Source organism: Phoca vitulina, unplaced genomic scaffold (assembly GCF_004348235.1).
Source record: "Phoca vitulina isolate PV1807 unplaced genomic scaffold, GSC_HSeal_1.0 scaffold7, whole genome shotgun sequence".
In the NCBI taxonomy this organism is placed as follows: domain Eukaryota; kingdom Metazoa; phylum Chordata; class Mammalia; order Carnivora; family Phocidae; genus Phoca; species Phoca vitulina.
The window spans coordinates 6165002-6187493 of record NW_022589710.1 but is presented as its reverse complement, the minus strand read 5'-3'; the positions used below and the strand labels follow the sequence as shown (position 1 = coordinate 6187493).

General features: G+C 35.6%; 1 long non-coding RNA gene across 1 annotated transcript in view; it reads left to right on the top strand.

Moving 5' to 3' along the window:
- LOC116632869 overlaps nucleotides 1-18105 on the top strand; it is a 196963-nt gene extending 178858 nt beyond the window's left edge. Inside the window, exon 7 of the long non-coding RNA XR_004299517.1 lies at nucleotides 15262-18105. This is a non-coding gene — a long non-coding RNA (uncharacterized LOC116632869). The remainder of the gene's footprint in view (nucleotides 1-15261) is intronic.
- The last annotated feature ends 4387 nt before the right edge of the window (nucleotides 18106-22492 follow it).

Below are 22492 nucleotides of genomic sequence, written 5' to 3'. Positions count from 1 at the left end.
GACAGACAAGATGACTCAGTGGCTTGAGGTTGCTCTTGGATGCATAGCCATAACTAGGAAATGGATACCTTGCACTTTCCAGTATATGAGTGAATAAATTACATTTTAGTGTTTAATCTACTTCAAATGCTCTGTGCAATGTTCACATGTTAAATAAGGATACTAGTGCATTGTAGTGCACAAGAATGCAACATATGAAGATTTTATGAAAAACAAATGAAATCAATAAAGGAAAGTTGTAAAAAATAGTGTTATAACATGTGGCTTAAAATGGCATAGTTTTTAATAAATAAATATATATTAGATGTTTAGTAAAATCTAAGCATCATTTAAATAAAAACTAGTATCAAAAATAATTCTAGTTTAGTCAACCACCCCAGGATAGATTATTAAGAATTAAAAAGACATTTCCATAAAATATTTTTTTTTATGAAAGCATCCTTTAAGAGCTGCCATTTTATCTCTTTGTACAGTCTAACTTTTGGAAGGATTGGTGTGCACATCAGGTTTTCATTTTATCAACTCCAAATCATTTCTTAATCCTATTAAGTGTAGTTACAAAATTACAGGAAGAGTTTTTAAAATCTTCAACTTGGGGCGCCTGGGTGGCTCAGTCGTTAAGTGTCTGCCTTCAGCTCAGGTCATGGTCCCAGGGTCCTGGGATCGAGCCCCGCATCGGGCTCCCTGCTCAGTGGGGAGCCTGCTTCTCCCTCTGCTTGCTGATCCCCCTGCTTGTGCTCTTTCTCTCTCTCTCTCTCTATCTCAAATAAATAAATAATATCTTTAAAAAAAAGTCTTCAACTTAATGGCACTCTCCACTTCACATGACATTGCTTCTTTTTTTTTCTAATTTTTTTATTGTTATGTTAATCCCCATACATTACATCATTAGTTTTAGATATAGTGTTCCATGATTCATTGTTTGTGCATAACACCCAGTGCTCCATGCAGAACGTGCCCTCCTCAATACCCATCACCAGGCTAACCCATCCTCCCACCCCCCTCCCCTCTAGAACCCTCAGTTTGTTTTTCAGAGTCCATCGTCTCTCATGGTTCTTCTCCCCCTCCGATTTCCCCCCCTTCATTCTTCCCCTCCTGCTACATTCTTCTTCTTTTTTTCTTTCTTAACATATATTGCATTATTTGTTTCAGAGGTACAGATCTGAGATTCAACCGTCTTGCACAATTCACAGCGCTTACCAGAGCACATACCCTCCCCAGTGTCCATCACCCAGTCACCCCATCCCTCCCACCCCACCCCCCACTCCAGCAACCCTCAGTTTGTTTCCTGAGATTAAGAATTCCTCATATCAGTGAGGTCATATGATACAATGACATTGCTTCTTAAACGTCCTAGTGTCTCTTACTCCCTTGTTGGTTTAGAGGAGGCAAGCGGCCATATTGGGGAACCCAAGGAGCAAGAAACCATGAGTGGCCTCCAGGAACTGAGGCCAAAGAAACTAAAGCCCTCAATCCTATAAACACAAGACCAACTGCTAACTGCGCTTAAAAGAGGATTATTACACTCCTAATAGAATGGCCAAGATCCTGAACACTGACAACACCAAATGCTCATGAGTATATTGTGCAACTGGAACTCTCATTCATTGCTGATGGGAATGCAAAATGAGTCACTTTGGAAGGCAGTTTGATGGTTTCTTATAAAACTAAACATTTTCTTTTTTTAATAAAGATTTTATTTATTTATTTGACAGAGAGAGACATAGCGAGAGAGGGAACACAAGCAAGGGGAGTGGGAGAGGGAGAAGCAGGCTTCCCGCTGAGCAGGGAGCCCGATGCGGGGCTCGATCCCAGAACCCTGCGATCATGACCTGAGCCAAAGGCAGATGCTTAATGACTGAACCACCCAGGTGCCCCTAAACATTTTATTATCATACGATCTAACAACTGCACTCCTTGATATTTACCCAAAGAGTTGAAAATTTGTGTCCACACAAAAACCTGCATATGAATGTTTATAGCAGCTTTACTCATAATTGCCAAACATTGAAGCAACCAAGATGTCCTTGAGTAGGTGAATGGGTAAATAAATTGTGGTACATCTAGACAATAGAATATTATTCAGTACCAAAAAGAAATGAGCTATCAAGTCATGACAAGACATGGAGGAAACTTAAATGCCTGTTACTAAATGAAAGAAACCAACCTGAAAAGGCTGTTTACCATATGATTCCAACAATATGGCATTCTAGAAAAGGCAACACTGTGGAGACAGTAAAAAGATCAGTAGTTGCCAGGAACTGGTGTGCAGGGATAGGGATGAATAAGTAGGAAATGAAAAGATTGTTAGGGCAGTGAGAATACTGTATATGATACTATAATGATGGCTATACATCATAATACATTTGACCAAACCTAGAGAATGCACAACACCAAGAATGAACCCTCATAAAAGTATGGACTTTGAGTGATCATGATGTGTCATTGTAGGTTGATCAATTATAACAAATATAATTTAGTTGGGATGTTATTAATGAGGGAGGTGCATGTGTGAGGGAAGGAAATATATGGGAAATCTCTGTATCTTCCTCTCAATTTTGTTATCAACCTAAAACTGCTCTTAAAAAAAAAAGTCTTAAAGAAAAGAAAGAAAAAAAAAGTTTGTTCTGCAGGCAAGCTACTGATAAGAGCCCAGCCCTGGTAAACACCTTGATTGCACCCTTGCAGAGAACCTAGTTAAGTTGTGCCCGGAATCCAGATCCACAGATACTGTGAGATAATAAACACATTTTTTGAAGTCACTTAACTTTGTGGTAATATTGCTATATGGCAATAAATAATACAGATTTTGGTGGCCTTCTTCAGGGCCTGAGATACATTTCAAATAGGGTTTTCCTGTAAGCCAGCACCTGGCTGGCTCAGTTGGTATAACGTGACTCTTAATCTTGGCGGTTGTGAGTTTAAGCCCCATGTTGCGCATAGAGATTACTTACAAAAAAATAATAACAAACTGGATTTTCCTCATGACTCTGGACATCTCATTTACATCATTTTAGTGGGTTTCTTTTCTACTAAAAATGTGGTATCCCTCAGGAGAGAGAATACCTTTATCCACTTCTAACACTACTAAACCTTCCTACAAAGTATTTCCCACTCCCTTTAATTTAATATGCACTAAGATGTTGATTATAAAGCTTAGACTTCAATTTCTAAGGACCCTACTTTCATCTTCAAAACTATACATCTTCACTTGAATAACTCATGAATGCTCCAAACTCATTACTGAAAAATTCAACTATTAGGAAGAATAGAGTCCTTGTTTAAAAGAGTTTGAAGAAAACTTAAGAATCACTTAGTTAAAATGCTTTACGTTGTAGATGATGAAACTGAGACTCAGAATTTTTAGTGACATTCATTATGCTTTACAGCTAGCATTATTAAAATGATTACTTATTAATCACTTAGTTGACAAAATTTCTAACCTGAAGTGAAATGGTAATATTTCTTTGGCTATACTAAGTTATTTACAATAATCTTATCCTTATAGTCTTGACCCACACAATAATTCTGTGAGGCAGACTATTCTAGTGGTAATATCCTTGTTTATAAATTAGGAAAGGAAGACTCACCTAATAAGTAGCAAAGACAACAGTTAATACCAGGTAAAGGATCTTAAAAAGATTATAACCTAATAGTTAGAAATGCATGAAATGCCAAAGTTGGTGCAAGAAAAAAATACAAAGATGTCAATAGACCATATAAAATGATAATAAACAAATGAAATCAGTTGTCAAAGATGCCCCCTCTTAAGAACACAAAATTATATACGGCATTTTGGGTCAATTCTACAAAATTTTAAACAGTAATTCATAAAATAGTTTATGATCAGGTTTGCTAATACACAAAAAAGAATAAAAACATGCAAAGTCAATTTTTAAATCTGATTTATATTGATACAAAACTATATGGGGAAATTACAGAGAAAGGGGAAATATAGGGTAATTCTGATTAAGACCCTTGATGTAAAAAACACTAAATAAAATAATAGTAAATGAACACATCACTTAAAAATTATGAATCATGAATAGGTAGAAGTAATCCAAAGAATGTATGGTTGGTTTAACATCAGAAAAAAAGAAAAGAAAATGTAGCAATGTACTTTACTATACTAATCATCTAAAAGAGAAAAACCAAATAATTATCTCCTTAATCCAGGAAAGAAAACATTTAATATGGTTCAGCAATTATTTATAACAACACCCAGCAAGCTACAAATAAGAGAGAACTTTTTCAATGTGTTAAGCATTATGTGCCAAAATTCTACAATCAATTTTTATTTACTGGGGAAACTCTAGAAGTTTTCCTCTAAGGTTAGTTCTAGAGGTCAGGGCCATTGCAATAAAGAAAGGAAAAAAAGATTAGGGATTTAAGAATTGGAAGGTGAGTGAAAAAATAGACATTTTTTGGGAATGATATCATCATCTAACTACAAAAAACAAAAAAAATAGGGGCACCTGGGTGGCTCAGTTCGTTCAGCATTGACTCTTGGTTTCAGCTCAGGTCATGATCAGGGTTGTGAGACTGAGCCCTGCATCAGGCTCCACACTGGGCATGGAGCCTGCTTAAGATTCTTTCTCCCTCTCCCTCTGCCTCTCCCTGCTCGCACTCCCTCTCTCTTAAAAAATATAAATAAATAAAAACACTGGAAAAACTATTAGGAAAAAATCAAACCTACAAATATCAAAAACATTCATCTCAAGTAGTAGTAATTGAGTGAAAAATACAATAAATATAATGTAACATTCATAATAACAAAAACATAAAGTACATGATAATTATACAAAAATAAAATTTTAATAAAGAAAAATTGAGAGGTAATCCATGTCCTTCAACAGTCCATGTTCTTCAATTTATATAAAGATATAAATTCTCCTAAAATTCACTGAAATTTTAATCAAAACTCCAATTAGCAGTTCTTAAGAAATTTACATATTTACTTAAATTTTAAGTAAATTTAAAATTTTATTATAAAATTTTTAAATTAAAATATTGAATTGAATCACCAATTCAACATTAAAAAGAGAGAATGGGACTTTCCTACCAGATATTAAGATCATTTCAAAGATTTGGTCAAAAAGATTATATATAGCATCAATGCAAAAAATAAAAAAATCCAGTGGACAAACTAGAGAGCTTATAAGCAAATGTGTCTATGAAATTAAATATTCAATAAACGTGAAGTCACAAATCAACAGGGGAACATGGATTGTTGAGTATATGGTGTTCAGTGCATGAAGAAAAACATAACCAGATCCCTTACCAAGATCATACACAAAGGTTAACTTGGTTATATTAAAAACCTATTATGTTACAAAACACCGATAAAAGAAAAAAGAAGGTGTCTATATAAATAAGCAGATGTTCCATGTTCATGAATGGAAGATTCAATATTACAATGATGCTAATTCTTTCAAAATCAATCTACTGATTCAACACATCTCAATAAAAATCTCTGCAAGCTGTTTTATAGATATTGACAAAATAATTCTAAAAATTATATGGAAAGGCAAAGGAGTTAGATTATCCAACACAATATAATGAAGAACAAAGTTGGAGACTCCCCCTATTTAAGACTTACTATAAAGCCACAGTAATCAAGATGACATGGTATAGAGAAAGAATAGACACATTAGTCAGTGGAGAATAAATAGTCCAGAAATAGACACACAAATGTAGTCAACTGATATTTGTCAAAGATTCAAAAGCAATTCAATGGAGAAAGGATAGTCTTTTCAACAAATGGTCCTGGACATTTAGATGTCCATATGCAAAAAAAAAAAAAAAAAAAAAAAAAAAATGACTCTAGACACAGACCTATACTGTTTTGCAAACATTAACTCAAAATAGAACCAAATACGAAATAGAAAACTATAAAACTTTTAGAAGAAAATATGAAAGGAAATCTACATGACTTTGTGGTTGGTGATGAATTTTTAGGGAAAACACCAAAAGCATGATCCATTAAAGAAACAACTTTTAAATTGCACTTCAGTAAATTAAAAACTTCTGATCCTTGAAAAATACCTTCAAGAGAATGAAAAGATGCACCATGAACTGGAAGAAAATATTTGGAAAACACATATCTAATAGAGGACCTGTATCCAAAGTATATAAAAACCTCTTAAAAGTCAACAATAAGAAAACAAACAATCCAATTTAAAAAATGAATAAAACATTTGAACAGACATCTCACCAAAAAAGATATACAGATGGCAAATAAGTATATGAAAATGTTTCCAACATTATTTGTCATTAGGGAAATGCAAATTAAGGCAACAATGGGATACAACTAAACATGCATTAGAATGGCTAAAATCCAACAAAGACTGACAATATCAGTTGCTGGCAAAGATGCTGAGATGGAAACTCATTCATTGCTAGGGGGAATGCAAAGTAGTACATTCACTTTCAAAGACAATTTGGCAGTGTCTTACAAAGCTAAATATTGCCTTACCATATGATCTAGCAATTACTGGATTTGATTTAAAACTTATGTACACACACACAAAAAACCAGCCCATGAATGTTCATAGCAACTTTATGAGCAATTACCAAAAACTGGAAGCAATCAAGATGTCCTTTGAAAGGTGAATGGTTAAACCATGGTACATTCCTACAGTGGAAAACTATGCAGCAATAAAAAGGAATAAGCTATCAATATACAAAGACATGAATGAATCTTAAGTGCATATTGCTAAGTGAAAGAATCCATTTTGAAAAGGCTCTATGCTGCATTATTCTACTAATCTGGTTTCTGGAAAAGACCAAAAAAATTGAGGAAGCAAACAAATCAGTGGTTGTCAAAAATTCAGGAGTGGGGGTGGGGCAGAGGATTGTATAGGGAATTCTTTAGGGCAGTGAAATTATTTAGTATGATAATATAATGGGGGATACATGACATTATGTACTTGTCAAAACCAATAGAACTTCACATCACAAAGAATTAACCTTAGTATATATATTTCCTTGGTTTGTCAGCTGAGAGGGCCTAAAACCAGTAACAGTCCAGTAGTAATGAGTATATCTAGTGCTAAGATCTTGGTTTCTAATACCATTTTCCAATAAAAGGAAACAAGGCTCTTTGGAGAAATGGCTGATTCGAGGACTGGGGCAGAAAATACATAAGATATGCCTGGCACATCTTACAGTGCCAGAAAATAAGGAAGTACTTAAAGAATTCAAGATGATTGGAACATGTCCAAGGGGTGTAAAAGCCAACTGAAAAAGTTCCCAAAGACCAAAGCTGGCAGAATTTGAGAATCAAAATAAATAAAGTAGTATTTGATTATAACCCAATGTATAAATAAATATCCATGAGCCCATACTACTAACCATAAATGATTGAATAAATAAATGATAAGAGGAATGGACAAATCTCCTATATAGATGAATTCCAAATAATTTTTGTTGATACTTCACCCTCAATGAGATTGAGTATAATTCTCCACTTCTTGAGTGGGCTGAGCACAGTGCCCTCCTTTGAAGGGTACAGTATGGGTAAAGGTGGGGAAACAGTAAACTATTTAGTGGAGAAACATGATCAACACTGTATCAGCCAGGTGATTAAGGTCAACATCAACATTGATAAATCATGTTGAAACTATTTACCCTTGATACGATGTGATGAAAATGGCACTTTATCATAGCAATCTTCTTCCCCAAAACCTATAACCCCAGCCTAAGCATGAGAAGAACAACAGAAAAATCCCTAGAGGTGGGCGCCTGGGTGGCTCAGTTGGTTAAGCGACTGCCTTCAGCTCAGGTCATGATCCTGGAGTCCCAGGATCAAGTCCCGCATCGGGCTCCCTGCTCAGTGGGGAGTCTGCTTCTCCCTCTCCCGCTCCCCCCCTCTTGTGCTCTCTCTCTCTCTCATTCTCTCTCTCAAATAAATAAATAAAATCTAAAAAAAAAAAAGAAAAATCCCTAGAGGGACATTTTATAAAATACCTGACCAGTATTCCTCCAAATTGTCAAGGTCATCAAAAACACAGAATATCTGAAAAAAGTGTATCAACCAAGGTAGTCTAAGAAGACATGATCACTAAATGTATTTTGGTATCCTGGATGGCATCCTGGAAGAGAAAAAGGACACTTGGTAAAAACTAAAGAAATCTGAATCAAGCATGAACTTTACTTAATGATAATGTATCAATTTTGTTTATTAATGGTGTCACATAACAATATAATACAAATTATAGAGAATATTGGATGTGGGGTATATTGGGACTCTGTGAACTAGTTTCACAATTTTTCTTTAAGTTTAAAATATTCTGAAACCAAAAAAGTTAAAAACACCCATATTTGAAAGCAAGATTATAAAGTTAATAGAGTAAAATGTGGGAAGTATCTTTGAGACCCAAGGTCAGCAAATGACTAAAAAAATTAAAAAAATTTAAAAAAAAACAGAAAAACAAAATTTAAAGAACAAACCATGAGGTGGGTGAGGAAGAGGTGAATTTTATTAAATCAATATTAAGTCTTTCTGTTCAATGATGGAAACTTTATTTTTTTATTTTTTTTAAAGATTTTGTTTATTTATTTGATAGAGAGCACAAGTAAGCAGAGCAGCAGACAGCGGGGCAGGCAGAGAGAGAGGAGAAGCAGGCTTCCCGCTGAGCAAAAAGCCTGCTGTGGGGCTCTATATGGGGCTCGATGTGGGGCTCGATGTGGGGCTTGATCCCAGGACCCTGGGATCATGACCTGAGCCGAAGGCAGACACTTAACCTAACGAGCCACCCAGGTGCCCAATGATGGTAACTTTAGACAAAGTTAACATACAGAAGACAAAATGCAGAAGATACTTTGTAATGTATGACATTTACAAATGGTTAATTATAATATATAAGGAATTCCAACAAATTAACAAGAGACAGCAACTATTACGGATAAGCAGGCAAAGATCATGACCAGGCAATTTACCTAAAAGGAAACTGCAAAATGTAATGCACACATGAAGAAATGTTCAAAACCATGAATAATCAAATAAAGAAATTTAAATTACAATGTTATTATTTCATAGCTAAAAGACCAAAAAAACCCAGAAAACTGATGATACCACTGTTGCTGGTGAATTGGAGTACATACACACTGGGTAGGAGATTGCAGACATATTTTAGCCAAGTATAGAAGATGAATATCCTATAACTCTGAATTTTTGCTCCATGGTATGTATTCTAAAGAAATTGCTAATATGCCCTACATGCTTAGGCAAATAAGTGTCCATGTTTGTTTATGAAGAGGTCACGGTAGAATCATTTGTGTAGTGAGAGTTGGAAGAGATCACCTGGATGTGCATCACTGGGACAGCTGAAATCAGGGAATGAATGCAGGGAGAATATGTGGATACAGCTGAAAAACAGAATGCTTAGTGAAAAATAAAATGTAATTAAACATGTAATTCTATACCATTTAAATGAATTTTAAATCCCTAGGAAAAAAATACTCATTTAGATAAATACGTACAAACTAAACAAATCGATAAGAATAAGAGGGCCTATATGCACCAGTGATGATATGGTACCATTAACTATGAGATGTCATGACACAAACAATAATACAATCTAATAATCAACAAGGACAAGTCAATAGGAACCATTATTTTAAAGGAGAAATCAGTCTGTGGTATGTTAAGTCAAGCCCATACTAAGTGAATATATGGTTAATATATTTTTTTATTATTTCCAATTGAAATTTTAATCGTGTTAGTGAAAATACAACCTGGACTTTCAAATTATTCTTATCAATTATCCTTATCAATATGAAACATGCTAATTTGCTTGTGAGAGTTAGATTAAGGAGAAAAAAGAGACCTTATTTTTATTCCTGACTTTTTAAATCTTACATAGAGTCAACAAAGTCTTAGGCTCACCCAGGGAATGCAGGTTGTGGATAAATTAAAAAAAAAAAAAAAGTTAGACTTTTATTGCTTGTAGGAATGCAAAATGGTATAGTAACTATGGAAAACAGTTTGGCAGTTTCTGACAAATGTAAACATAGTCTTAACCATAAGATCCAGCAATCGTGCTCTTATTTATTAAAAAGAAAATGTAAAAGACTAAGACAAAGGGATTTAAAGGAAGTAGATGCTCAATAGCCTAATTATACAGTGAACTAAGCAAGCAGAGGATTTTGTGTATAAGAAAAATCACTGATATGATAAGATATCCTCACAAAGACACAGGAAATTAATTAGGTGAACACTTCCTTTTGGTGTTTTCCTTAAAATATTTTTTCAAAAATATCATTAGGCTTCCAGTTTTAAGAATGACTCATCACTATAAGCCATCTTTTTGGCAATTATTATTACTTTTTAAATGACCACTTGCATAACAAATGATTATGTTAGATCAGCAACAAAGAAGTTTGATACGATTTAATTTATTAGCTACTTTTTTTCAGTTGATGTTTACTAAATAATAGAAATGCTTCTAATAGTTATCTCAGGCCTGCTTGCTGTCCTTTTTTCAACAAAAGAAGTATAGCATGTTCTCCATGTAGCCAGAGGGAGAAAAGGGCACAAGTTTCCATGGCTGTTCATAGCCCTGGAGATAAAATGCAAACTCTGTAGGATCAAGATTCATAAGACCTTTGATGATCCAGCCAGTAATTGCCTAATTTTTATCTAGGATTTCTCAATCTTGCCACTTGGTATTTTGGGCCACACAATACTTTTCTATGGGCTGGGGGGCTGTTCTGTGCATTACAGAATTCTAGCAGTAGCCCTGGCCTTTACCTACTAGATGCCGGTAGCAAACATGCTCCCCAACTCCCTCCACCCTTCTACCCCTTGTCCCAGTAGTGAAAAACAAAAATGTCTCTATTTACTGTCAAACGTTCCCTGGGAACAATATTAGGTACAGCTGAAAATCACTGCTTCTAGTCTCATTTTTCACGATTACTCCTGTGTTAGTTTTCTATTGCTGCCATAACAAATTACCACAATTTAGAGGTTTAAAATAACACCAATTTATTAACTCACATTTCTGAAGATTAGAAGTCTGGGTTGACTAAGCTGGTCTTTCTGCTCCTGGTTTCACAAAGATGAAAATAAGGTCTTAGCTAGTTGGGCTCTTATTGGGAGGCTCTGAGAAAAACTGGCTTCCAGGATCATTCAAATTGGTTGAATGCAGTTCCTTGCATTTGTACAACTGAGGTCCTCATTTCCCAGCCTTTAGCTGGGGGTCATTTTCAGCTTCTAGAGGTCATGCCCCCTCTGGCTCTCTTCTTTAAAGCCAGCACCAGTGCGTGATCTACTTCTCATGCATCCAATACCTTACTTTCCCTTCTTCCTCTTTGCTTGGTTGCATCTCTCTGACTTCAGCTGGAGAAATTTCCCTGCTTTGAATGTCTCAAGTGATTAGATTTGTCCCAAAAAATAACCCAAGATAATTTCTCCATTTTCAGTAACCTAACTTTGATTACATCTACAAAGTCCCTTCAAGTAGCCCCTACATCAGTGCTTGCTTTAATAACCAAGACAAACAAATCTTGAGGGAACACCTTCAGAATACTGCTTTTCACAATCCCCCCAACCTCAAAACTAAGAATCAATCGACTGAATGACTTATGATTCTGCAAACATGTTTTCTCAAGCTTCTGAGTTACTATACCTCCTGACCCAATGTCCTAACTTCACTTGAGTCCCTTCAATGTCCCTCTGATATAGGCTCCAGGGAGCCTCTTCTGACCATACCATGAGGGGATGATTATATGCACATCCAGGGAATCCTTCTCTCATATGAATCATAGCACTTGACAGATTACACTGAATTTATCTACCTAATTAGCACATAATAAAAAGTCAACAAATGTTTGTATAATTAAGTCTCTACATGAGGGTTTGTCAGAAATAGAGAACATTTAAAAGTAGAATTAAAGATAAAATATTTCCTATGCACTTTGAAGAGTATTCAATTTTTTTTTTTAATATTTCATTTATTTATTTGAGAGAGAGAGACACAGCCAGAGAAGGAACACAAGCAGGGGGAGTGGGAGAGGGAGAAGCAGGCTTCCCGCAGAGCAGGGAGCCTGATGCGGGGCTCGATCCCAGGACCCTGGGGCCATGACCTGAGCCGAAGGCAGACGCCTAATGACTGAGCCACCCAGGCGCCCCTCAAATATTTTCAAGTACTATTTACTTTCATCTAAAACCATTATTAAAGTATTAAAATCCCTGTATGTGGGATCTGAAGCATCTAGAGCTATTTAGAATCTATCTGGACCTCAAGATTTAGGCCGTCAGAACTGGACAGTCTAAGTTTTGACCCCTTCTATTGATAATTTAGATCTTGTCTTTATTTTCCTGGGTGCCCTCTAATCATATGCATGGTTTAATTGAAACAAGTTTCCTCACTCTATCTGCTTCTCTTTGGTCCAACCTGGGACTGAAACTAAAGATAATATTGTCTTGTTAGTGTATCCCAAAACTGATCATTGTTTTGTTGGTATTTAAAACTATAGCTGTGGAGCAGATCAAAGCCTGCTTTCCTGCAGGAGATTTGTCCTCAAAGGACCACTTTAAAAAAAAACCCTTCCGAATACTTATAAGTGATTTTAATATGTAGAAACAATTAAGACTTAACAGAAAGTTTTTCCTGTTTTTTCTTTTCCTTCCCTTCATAAAAAATTCAGTTCAAAAAGCCATTAGGGAGGTCCAAGGGTGAAGAGTCGAGTCAGGGGCTGTTGTAGTCCAGCATAGGGGGTCTAGATGAAGCGTGTTGAGTGAGTGACCCCCAGATGGTGCAAATCACATTGAATTGTCAGAGCCCAGTCAGCGGGGAAGGTATGCATGCAGGAGGGTGGCTGAGCACAAGGTGTTCATCTACACTCTTATAAAAATACAAATCAGGTTTAAAATAACTGCGGTGAAATAAGTCACATAAAGGCCACATACAAGTTTAGTAACCTGAGACGGACAGCAAAACATTCTCCTTTGCTTGGTAATTGGGAAAGATTTATAAATGTTTCAAAGCCATGGGTTTCTCTAGAACAAAGTGCCTACATACTTTTCTCACTCTCCCTAGTAGCTACTTGCATGAGAAAACACAGACCGGAGGTGGGTCTGGAGGAACTGCCTCTATTGGCCCTACCCTGGAGAGGATGCTGATTCTAGGTTGCTTGAGATTTAGTTGATATAAAGACATGGTGCCAACCATACCATGAAAGCATTTGGAATTTCCTCTGCCTCAGTGTTAATGTGTAACCTGATTATTCCAAAATGATATCATGCCATAAAATGAAGAAAAAGGGAGACAGTGTGTCTGTCTTAGAGAATTCAACAATACATGATTTATATATCTTGAGATGTCCTTAACCTCCTAACATTTTCTGACCATACCTCAGAATTTAAATGATTTAAAGATAGTCTTTATGACAATATCTAAGTATGAACTTTAGGGACCCATCATGCCTTTTCCTTATTTTCACCTAGAAAAAAACAAGAGCATCTCTTCAATAATCAAACATTTTGATGTACAGGAAAATTAGGAAATAAGCAATGGACACTTGCCATGGCTGAAACCAAGCCACTGCTCTTCTGAGGTTGGCTTAAAATACCAAGCATTGCAAAATAATTTTAGTGTTTACCCATATGTCTTTATGCATCTATGCATTCGTGTGCTTCTCTCTAAACAGTCCTAATGAAGTAGAAGTCTCTTAACAAGTGCTTGTTATATTAATTGAAGTGAACTGAACTCAAGCTTTTTTTGTCTTTTAATTTTCTTGTAGAAGTGCTGCTATTAAGCTTATAAGTGGAAAGAATAATCTTGTATATCTTGTTGTGAAATGGGCACTAATTTTACTTGTACCTCCGACTTAATCTTAGGAAAACATAGCCAGTAGTGAAACACTCATCTTATGATATATTGTATCATGTAATACCAGGTTCCAAAGATTAAACTTCCTTTATCTTTTAGTATTTTTCTCTTATCTATTATTGAATTAACACTGATATGAATGATAACTTCAGAAATCATATTGTACAAACTAGAGCTATTGCCTCATTTGAAAGCCGGATTGGCTTGGTAAATAACAACATGCATATAAAAATAATTTATGCATCTGAAGAAAATAAAAACTTAGATATTTTAATATCTCAACAGAATTTTTAAATGTGGCAATTTTTACTGTGTATTATCAGTCAATAGGAACAACAGCAGATTCTGGAAGTGAATTCTACAGAGTGGTATGACAATTACTGTTATATATCTCAGCAATCTTCTAATAAATAATATGAGTCTTGTTTGCATTTATCAGAGTGATCCTTAAGCAAATACCCATGTGAGAAAGAAAGCTTGCATATTTATAAGAGTAAATTTACATATAACTACACATAAAATATTCTGTTCCTTTGTAAAATACTTCTTTATAATTTCCATTAAAATCATCATGTAATTATACCAGAGATACAAACCTAACAAAAATTATGCCAAGCATTATTAGAGGGAGTGCTTTTCAATTGCAAGGGCATCTGTTCTGTGAGAATTTTCTGGTTTCAATTTCTGTTGCATCGGAAAAAAAAAAAAAAAAAAGGAGAGATAAAATAAGGGCTTTGTCCCTTGCAAAGGACTATGTTCAAAGGTCACTCATCAAATTTACTTTTACACAGTGATGAAAGTGATTATAATAAAGTATTAAATTATGTATTTTATAAACAATAAACAGATCTATACAAAAAGAGGGAGGTTCTATTACAGCCCAAGGGTATAAAAAGAACTATATCATAAACACACAGCATTGTTGATGCTTTGGCAAATAGTTTTTCACTCAGCAAGCCTTTGTACTCTTTCCTATGTTTCAGCACCTATGCTGGGCACCAGGGCTATGGAGGGGAATGCCTGAATGCCATAGACTGTGCTCCAAGAAAATCACATTGAACAAGACTGAAACATAAATAAATAATTATTTCATAGTATAGGGTATTTAACTCAGGGACTTAGCCAAGTGAAGACTGAGTCTTGAAGGAATAGTGAGAATGGTCAAGAAAATAATAAAGGAGAATATTCTAGGCAGAATGAAAAATTTATTAGAAAATGGCTACAGACAATAATAGGCTGTTATCAGCCAATGACAGACAGTTGAGTGTGTCAGGAACTTAGGGTCAACATGCAAGAGATACAAAAGACAAAGATGAAAAAACAGATCTAGATGTCCTTGCGAGGAGCTTGGCTTTTGCTTTGAAGGGTCTGGGTGCAGGACTAATGTGTTTTAAGAAAATGATTTTCATTAAAATTTGTATTTTAGAAAAATCATTCTTCTGAGCAATAGTTCTGGACCATCGGCATCAGCATCATCTGGGAACTTGTTAGAAGAGCAATTCTCAGGTGCCATCACAGACCTACTATGGACCCAATAAACCATGTTCTAGCAAGACCTTCAGGTAACTCGAGTTAAAGTCTAAAAACCACTAGGGTTGAGCAGGAAATGGTTGGGGCTGTTTCAGTAGAAATATTTCAGCTACCAGAAATTGAAAATCTGATCAACAGTAGCTTAACTAAGGAGCTTATTTATGTTCAACAGCAAGAATTCCCAAGAAGTGCAGTCCAGGGATGGCACAGTGGCCAAATGATGTCATCAAAAACCCAGGCTCCTTCTAGCTTTCTACTTCATCATTCTCAGGATATGACTTTTGTTCTTAGGGTTACATACTGGCTGTTCCACTTCCAGGCTCTGTACTGCCAACCCCAGGGAAAGGAAGCTGGGACAGGGCAAGAGCAAAAAGATTTGTCTTCCTGTACTTTGTTCTTATTGTATGGTAGAATGAAACAAAAATGGCCACCTCCTCAGGCATTTCTGCCCACTTCTCATCAGTGAGAACCATATCATGCTCCTCCCCAGTTACAAAGTGCTAAGTGTGGTAAACGGGAAGGTGAATCTAGTTAGTAGGCTCTCCTATAAAAAGTTCTCCTTTTTTGGGTACATATTTTTTCCTCAGCTAAAAGCTCCTTGAAGTACATATAGTTTAAGTTGTCTTTTCTAGTAAGAGGAAAACAAAACTTGAATAGTGAAGCCCTAATATCCTTGCTAGATTCTTGGCAATCCTCAAATATTAGCCACTTATTCAGGATCCTCCAGTCAGATCCCTATGAAGAGATATTAGACAGCTTCTAATATGTATATGCCATTTCACTAGAACAGCGTAGACCATATGAATCCATTCTTAGGAACTTGAAATGACAACCTGGAATTACTTTCAGCATTCTAGCAACTATCTCTGGGGTAATTCACTGAGAACCACCTAAGGTAGAAATTCTTCCTTTATATCACCTTTGGGGCTCACTGAAATCTGGCAATTTGCTCTGGATCAAGGCTGGATGTCCCACTTTTGTCCTGAAGGCTGACAAATGCCCACAAATACAAACACACAATCGAATCAATAATTTTTCTTTACCTGTTTCTCTATAGCCTTTTGCACGACCTGTAGCATTGGTTTCAAGCATGAGACAAATACAATTATCGTCACTTATTAGCTGGAGAAGCTGTTGTGGTGAAAATGAAAGTCACTTACTCTTAGAATCTGACATTTGTAGACTAAGCAATTTGCATATTGTGGAAAGTGAGAATCCCAACTCTTTTCTTTCCACATTTCTCTTTAAAGCATAATGTGAGCAACAAAAATTTAAGTTACTTAATGTTAGTCGAAGGCTGCCAGGAAGAAAATCCCAAAGTCCTGGGGTCCATCCTGCATCTATCACAGGCTATGATGATGAGTGCTCCTGGCTTAGGAATCGGGAAGAGGAGAGATAGGAGGCTCTGAGTAAACACTATTTAATCAAGAAAACAAGCAACATCATGAATAGTCTCTGGTGAATAAATGCAAATACCTTCAGAAATATGTTGTCCTGGACAAAATTCAAAAGCATTTGGGAGACTAAAACCTTACATGTTATAATTACACACATACACTGACAGGCGGGATGAACATAAACAACAGCACTAACCATTGCTCTTTAATTGAAATAAAGACAATTTAAAAACTTCATATCACTGAGCAAAAGGCAAGAGTACCAACTTCAATTTCAAAATCATTATCAATAGTGTATAACACATTGTCAAACAAAAGCACTTCTCTTGCTGTGCAGTCTGCTCCTATTGGCATTTGGCAGTCTGAACACACAGTCATGCTATCTAATGCTCATATTTTCCAAACATAACAAAAGGAGAAAAAAAACTCTGCAGATTATTAGAAAATATTAGCCAGCACGAATATCAGTGGATCCATTTCAGTGAGTTGGTTGAGACAAACAGTAGGTGACTTCTTTAATCATTTTTATACTTCTATGTACATTCAGTGAGGTATGCTTTAACCAGATATTACACTTAGTGGAAAGATAAGGAGTTTTAAAAGAATATTTTTATATGCAAATATACAAATATTTCATATGCAAAATTTTGAGAAGAAAACAAAAGGCAAAAGAAGAAAGGAGAAAATATTATGGATTTTCATCTAATCAAATTTGAGTCTCTGCTATGTGTTAGCAACCATATAAATTTGCTGATATTTGACCATTTTGCTCTTCAAAACTTACAACTTTTTTATGGCTCAAGCTATTACCAAGTACATTCACATATAGCTTACTATAGAAGCTTACTAACAGAAATATATATTACTATCCATAGCTTTGTGGAAGAGGAAACTGAACTTGACTAAATCATAGAATTTGTGTGTAGGGATGCCAGATCTAAATTACAGACTATTTCCTCCCTTTTTTCCCCCCAAAGGATCTAAACCTCTCCCAAACAATTGTCAGAAACAAAATGATGAGCGATTTACCTTTTCCATGTAGCACATTCCTGGTTTTTGTTCCCTAGGAGATAAAAAGGGCCTCTCCTACATGGTCAGACACCGGTTAATATATAACATTTTCTCTGACACATTAGAAACGATAATAAATTTCCTCTTGGCATCCAGGTAAGGTTAGAAAAAAAATTGCTTAAGGTGTTTAAGCAATAGGTATAAAACGTCTCTTAGATGAGTCCAAAAGCAAAAGAACTCAGGTGCCCAAATTCCTTAGTCCAGAAGTTAAGAAAACCCTTTTAAAAAGAAAAAAAAAAAGGCAGCTAAAATGTTGCTCTATGCATACTAGGTTTCAGACTTTATTTATTTATTTTTATAAAGATTTTTTTATGTATTTGAGAGAGAGCGAGAGAGAGGGAAAGCACAAGCAGGAGAGAAGGGCAGAGGGAAAGGGAGAAGCAGACTCTCCTGCTGACCAGGGAGCCAAACGTGGGGCTGGATCCCAGGATCATGACCTGAGCCAAAGGCAGAGGCTTAACCAGCTGAGCCACCCAGGCGCCCCCGCTTCATGACTTTAAATTAGAGAGCTACTCTCTGCTCCTTAACACCGTTGTAAGCAGCAGGTTATACTCCCTGCTACTACGGAGAGTATAGGAGTACGAAGGAAGAGTCAAGAAAACAAAGGCACAAAAACTCTGTGAATGTTATTTGTTGAGTGCTGTTTATCAGCTCATGGACATTAGTAGAAAACACTTTCAGAAGTCTGTGTAATGCTGATCTGGGAACTGGAGAGACATATGGATTCCCCTGGACTGGGCCACACTTGATAGCGATTAGTAAAGTCGTGTTTTATGAGTGTTTGAAATGATTCAATCTTGACATTAAACTAATTGACAAAAAAAAAAAAAAAGTTTTACTTGGCACTAATACTGCCCTTGTTGCTATTATTTAGCATTTATGTGTCATGTTGTTCTTGCCTATTTCTCCATGGAGTCCTTCCTTCTTTTTTTCTTCATTTACAGATTAAGATTTAGATGCTTTCCTGCAATTAAAAAGGCCGAGTCTTTTGCCAAACCAGATATTGAATTTAGCATTTTCAGAGATTCAGTCATGAATTCAGTTTCCTCTTTTAGGAGCCAGCCAAGATCACTGGTTCATTCAACTCTCCTGTTCTTAAATCTACTATAACTCTTAAAGGCCACACATTTGTTTTGCTAACTACACAATGCTTTTTCATCATTCCATACGTATTTCATAGTGCTTTTTGATTTACATATAAGGGAGAGGGGAAAAGATAAATTTTAAAGCAGTATTTCCCAACTATTGGTCAAACCCCCCCCCCCCCCCCCCCATGAGGACCCTGGAGAGTGGCTGTTTCAGGGCACCTAATTACAACACTTACCACCATGTGCTTCCACACTCACGTTCTGGAGTCTAACAAGCTAATCCTATATTCACCCATGTAAAAAAGTGCAAAGTCTCTCCCACTCTCAACCTTTTTATCTAGAAATCTTTGAGAACCTCTTGTCTTCTGATTTCCTTCCTTTTTCCTATACATACACTGCATTTCACTATTTCTAATCTGTTAAGGGAAATCCTTTGCTTTGCCCTTTGGGCTGTAATATAAGAATCTAATTAGATTATAATTAGTTTGGTATAGGTCTCATTTCCTGGTTTCTTTTTTGGTTTGAAAATTAGAATTAATAATCCAGCACAGGCATCCAGGTTGCTGCTCTGAGGCTGCCATGTAAGATTCACCCTCACAAGATAGGGCCAGAAGTGAGATGAATGCTCTAGAGAGCTCTTCATTTTCACCCACTCAAAGTCTTATTCTGTATTTTGTTTATAGCCAGAGAGCGTGTCAGAGACACTAAAGGATTTTGTCAGTTATGGAGAGGCAACCTTTATCCCAACAAAAAGGCTCTGGACTCTTGTCATAATCCTAGCCATAAATTGATCATCTCATTAAAAGAAACACCACAAACACAAGGAATCTAATAAAACAAACAGATTCCTTAGTCCCTGGGAAACCTCTTCTTAATGGAGCAATGTGAAAACAGCACAGTTTGAATATCAGAACAACTTGTCCTTGACAATCATAAAAATAGTTTAGGGAACCTAGCCCTGAAAGTAAATTGTGGGTAGCGATTTGGGGGGGGGTGGGACTAAAAGAATAAACTCTGTGGATGACAGGATCCAGCAAACTTTCTATTCTAATGGTAGCTAGTTATGTGCCTCATTAGAGTTTCCACAATTTCTAAATGATTACAAGTAGAGATTATTAGGAAACCATGTTTTGGATATGCCATCTTGGGTAACTAGAAGGATTTCAGTGTATTTGTTAGCATCAAAAACCATTTTTTTATACTTCCCCTTCCAAAATAATGTGAGGGAAATACATCAAACATGCAAAAAGCTATGAAGAAATTACTAAGTACAACAAGAGTTCAACAACATATTTTATTATGGATTTCAGTGTCTTGTTAATCTAAACTGAATTGAATGGTTTATAAAATCTCCTTAAAGTGGGCATATTTGTTTAATTATGCCTTAAAAATAAAACCGTAGCCCAGTGACTATGTGGGAAAAAATGTGAAATTTTCAAATGTGCTTTTTGGACTCTTCCTCTAGGAGATAGAACAAATATTTTAAACTCAGCAGTTTTAATATTTTAAATGTGGTTAATAATCTTTGACCTTAAGACATGACATTATTTTTACTGCTGAAGAGAAAATCACATATGTAGAACTTATCAATTTAACTGTATCTACCTGATTCGCATCCTGATTTTGAGAAATGAAACATTATATTATGGTGTCAAAATGAAAGGAAATAAAAAGGCAGCCTTAAGTGCATTTGGATAACTTAACTATAAGTCACTACAGTCAAAGCTGCTAAGATTTTGTAATTTTTTTTCAGTTGGTAGATTTTTTTTTGCACTTCACTATCTTTCCTAGTTTCACATAAGTACATAAGTGAGAAAAAGAACTATCCATTACAGAACCTCTCAAAAAATCATGTTTTGTTCATCTGCCAGACTTTTTCAGCAAATGTGTCTATGATGAATTTCTCTCTCTCCCCCATCCCTCTCTTTTATTCTATCTCTATTTGAGAAAATACAGTTGCAGGATTCGCCTTAAAGAATTTTTTTTTTTTTTTGATACACTGAGAGATCTGGAAGGCCGGATGAAACATACTTATTACTCCTTAAACTGTGTAGAAAGAGGAAAATTTAGGAGAAGATGACATTTATTAAGACCAAATATTACATTCCCTTTCATTATTTTTTTCTACTCATTTTTTTGTAATGAGAGGTTTATTTTCCAAATTTCTTTCATAGGCTATTTTTGTGTGTGTATGTTGGTATATCTGAGAGTCTTCTATATAGTCCTTGGAAATAATTTTTAAAACTAAATTTTGTAAACCCAGAAATTGTACTCTTGGACCACAACCCTTAATTACTCCATTCTTCCCATTCCATGAATCCAACTGGACCTACTCGTCACCATCACCAAGGCCTTGTCCACAAACCTTCCATATTCTCTTTATTCAATTAATCTCTCTTCACTTTCCACTACCAGCTATAGCCTGAAATCATGTCTATTAATCTTTCTATTGCAATCTTCCCTTCTAAACCTATATTCTTACCCCTAACAATCCTTTCAATACTCAGCTCTGCATTAATCCAAAATCTTTCTTTCTGTTGGTTACTGTGTGGAGAGTTAAAGAAAACTATATAAACAAGAGAATTCACATCATTTCAACTATATTATTACTAACAATATTGGTCTTTGTAGTCACCTCCTCAAAACCATCCTTTCAACTTTACCTTTATGAAGCAGATAAAGTAGCCTCCAAATCTTCATCTGACTATTTACCTGAATTTCCAGAGGGACTACAAAATCAAAATGATAATGATCCAAACATACTTATTATACTTCTCTCAAATAAAAGATAGCCACTGGATTTTCTCACACTTTCTCATGAGAGACCTGCATATTATCAACTAGAATATGAGGCAGAAAGAACAATGAACATGTCTAAGTTGGAAACCTTAGTTTCTCTCCAGCATCTCCTTCTTATTCGATTTCCAAATCCAATCTGTCACCCAATAATTCTTGTTGAATCTATTACAAAAAAAATGTGTCTTAAATGATCTCCTTATTTAATCTCCAGTGACATTGCCTTAAATCATGCACTTTTCATTTCTTGCCAATAAGTGCCCAATTCTTCTTCATACTTCAAGTCTTCATTGTCTTCATTCTTTCCCCACATAACCAGCACATTTAATCTTCTATAACTTACCCACTTAAATTTTTGATGGTTTCCTATTTTTGACAGCAGGGGTCTACAAATTTGGGGGCTGGGCACTCCATTAGTAAAAAATGTTAAGCAGGTACTACAAATGTACATATAATTTACTAATTCTATACTGTAAATATAGACCTTGTATGCTACAAAACATACTTCCAAAAATTTCCTTAAGTGAGATAAAATAACTATAAAATATTAATATTTGCTTTTTGTACCCTAATGTGCTATCTTTTATCACCTGTCAGATTCAAGCATCCCATTTTGGAGACCACTGGTATAGTCCAGGATTTCAATCTTGGACAACTGACATTTTGGCTGGAAAATCTTTTTTTTGGTGGTGAGGATCCTGTCCTGTTCATCATAGGATATTTAGCAGCATCCTTGGCTTCTCACTAGCTATACCTGCACCCTATTCCCAAGATA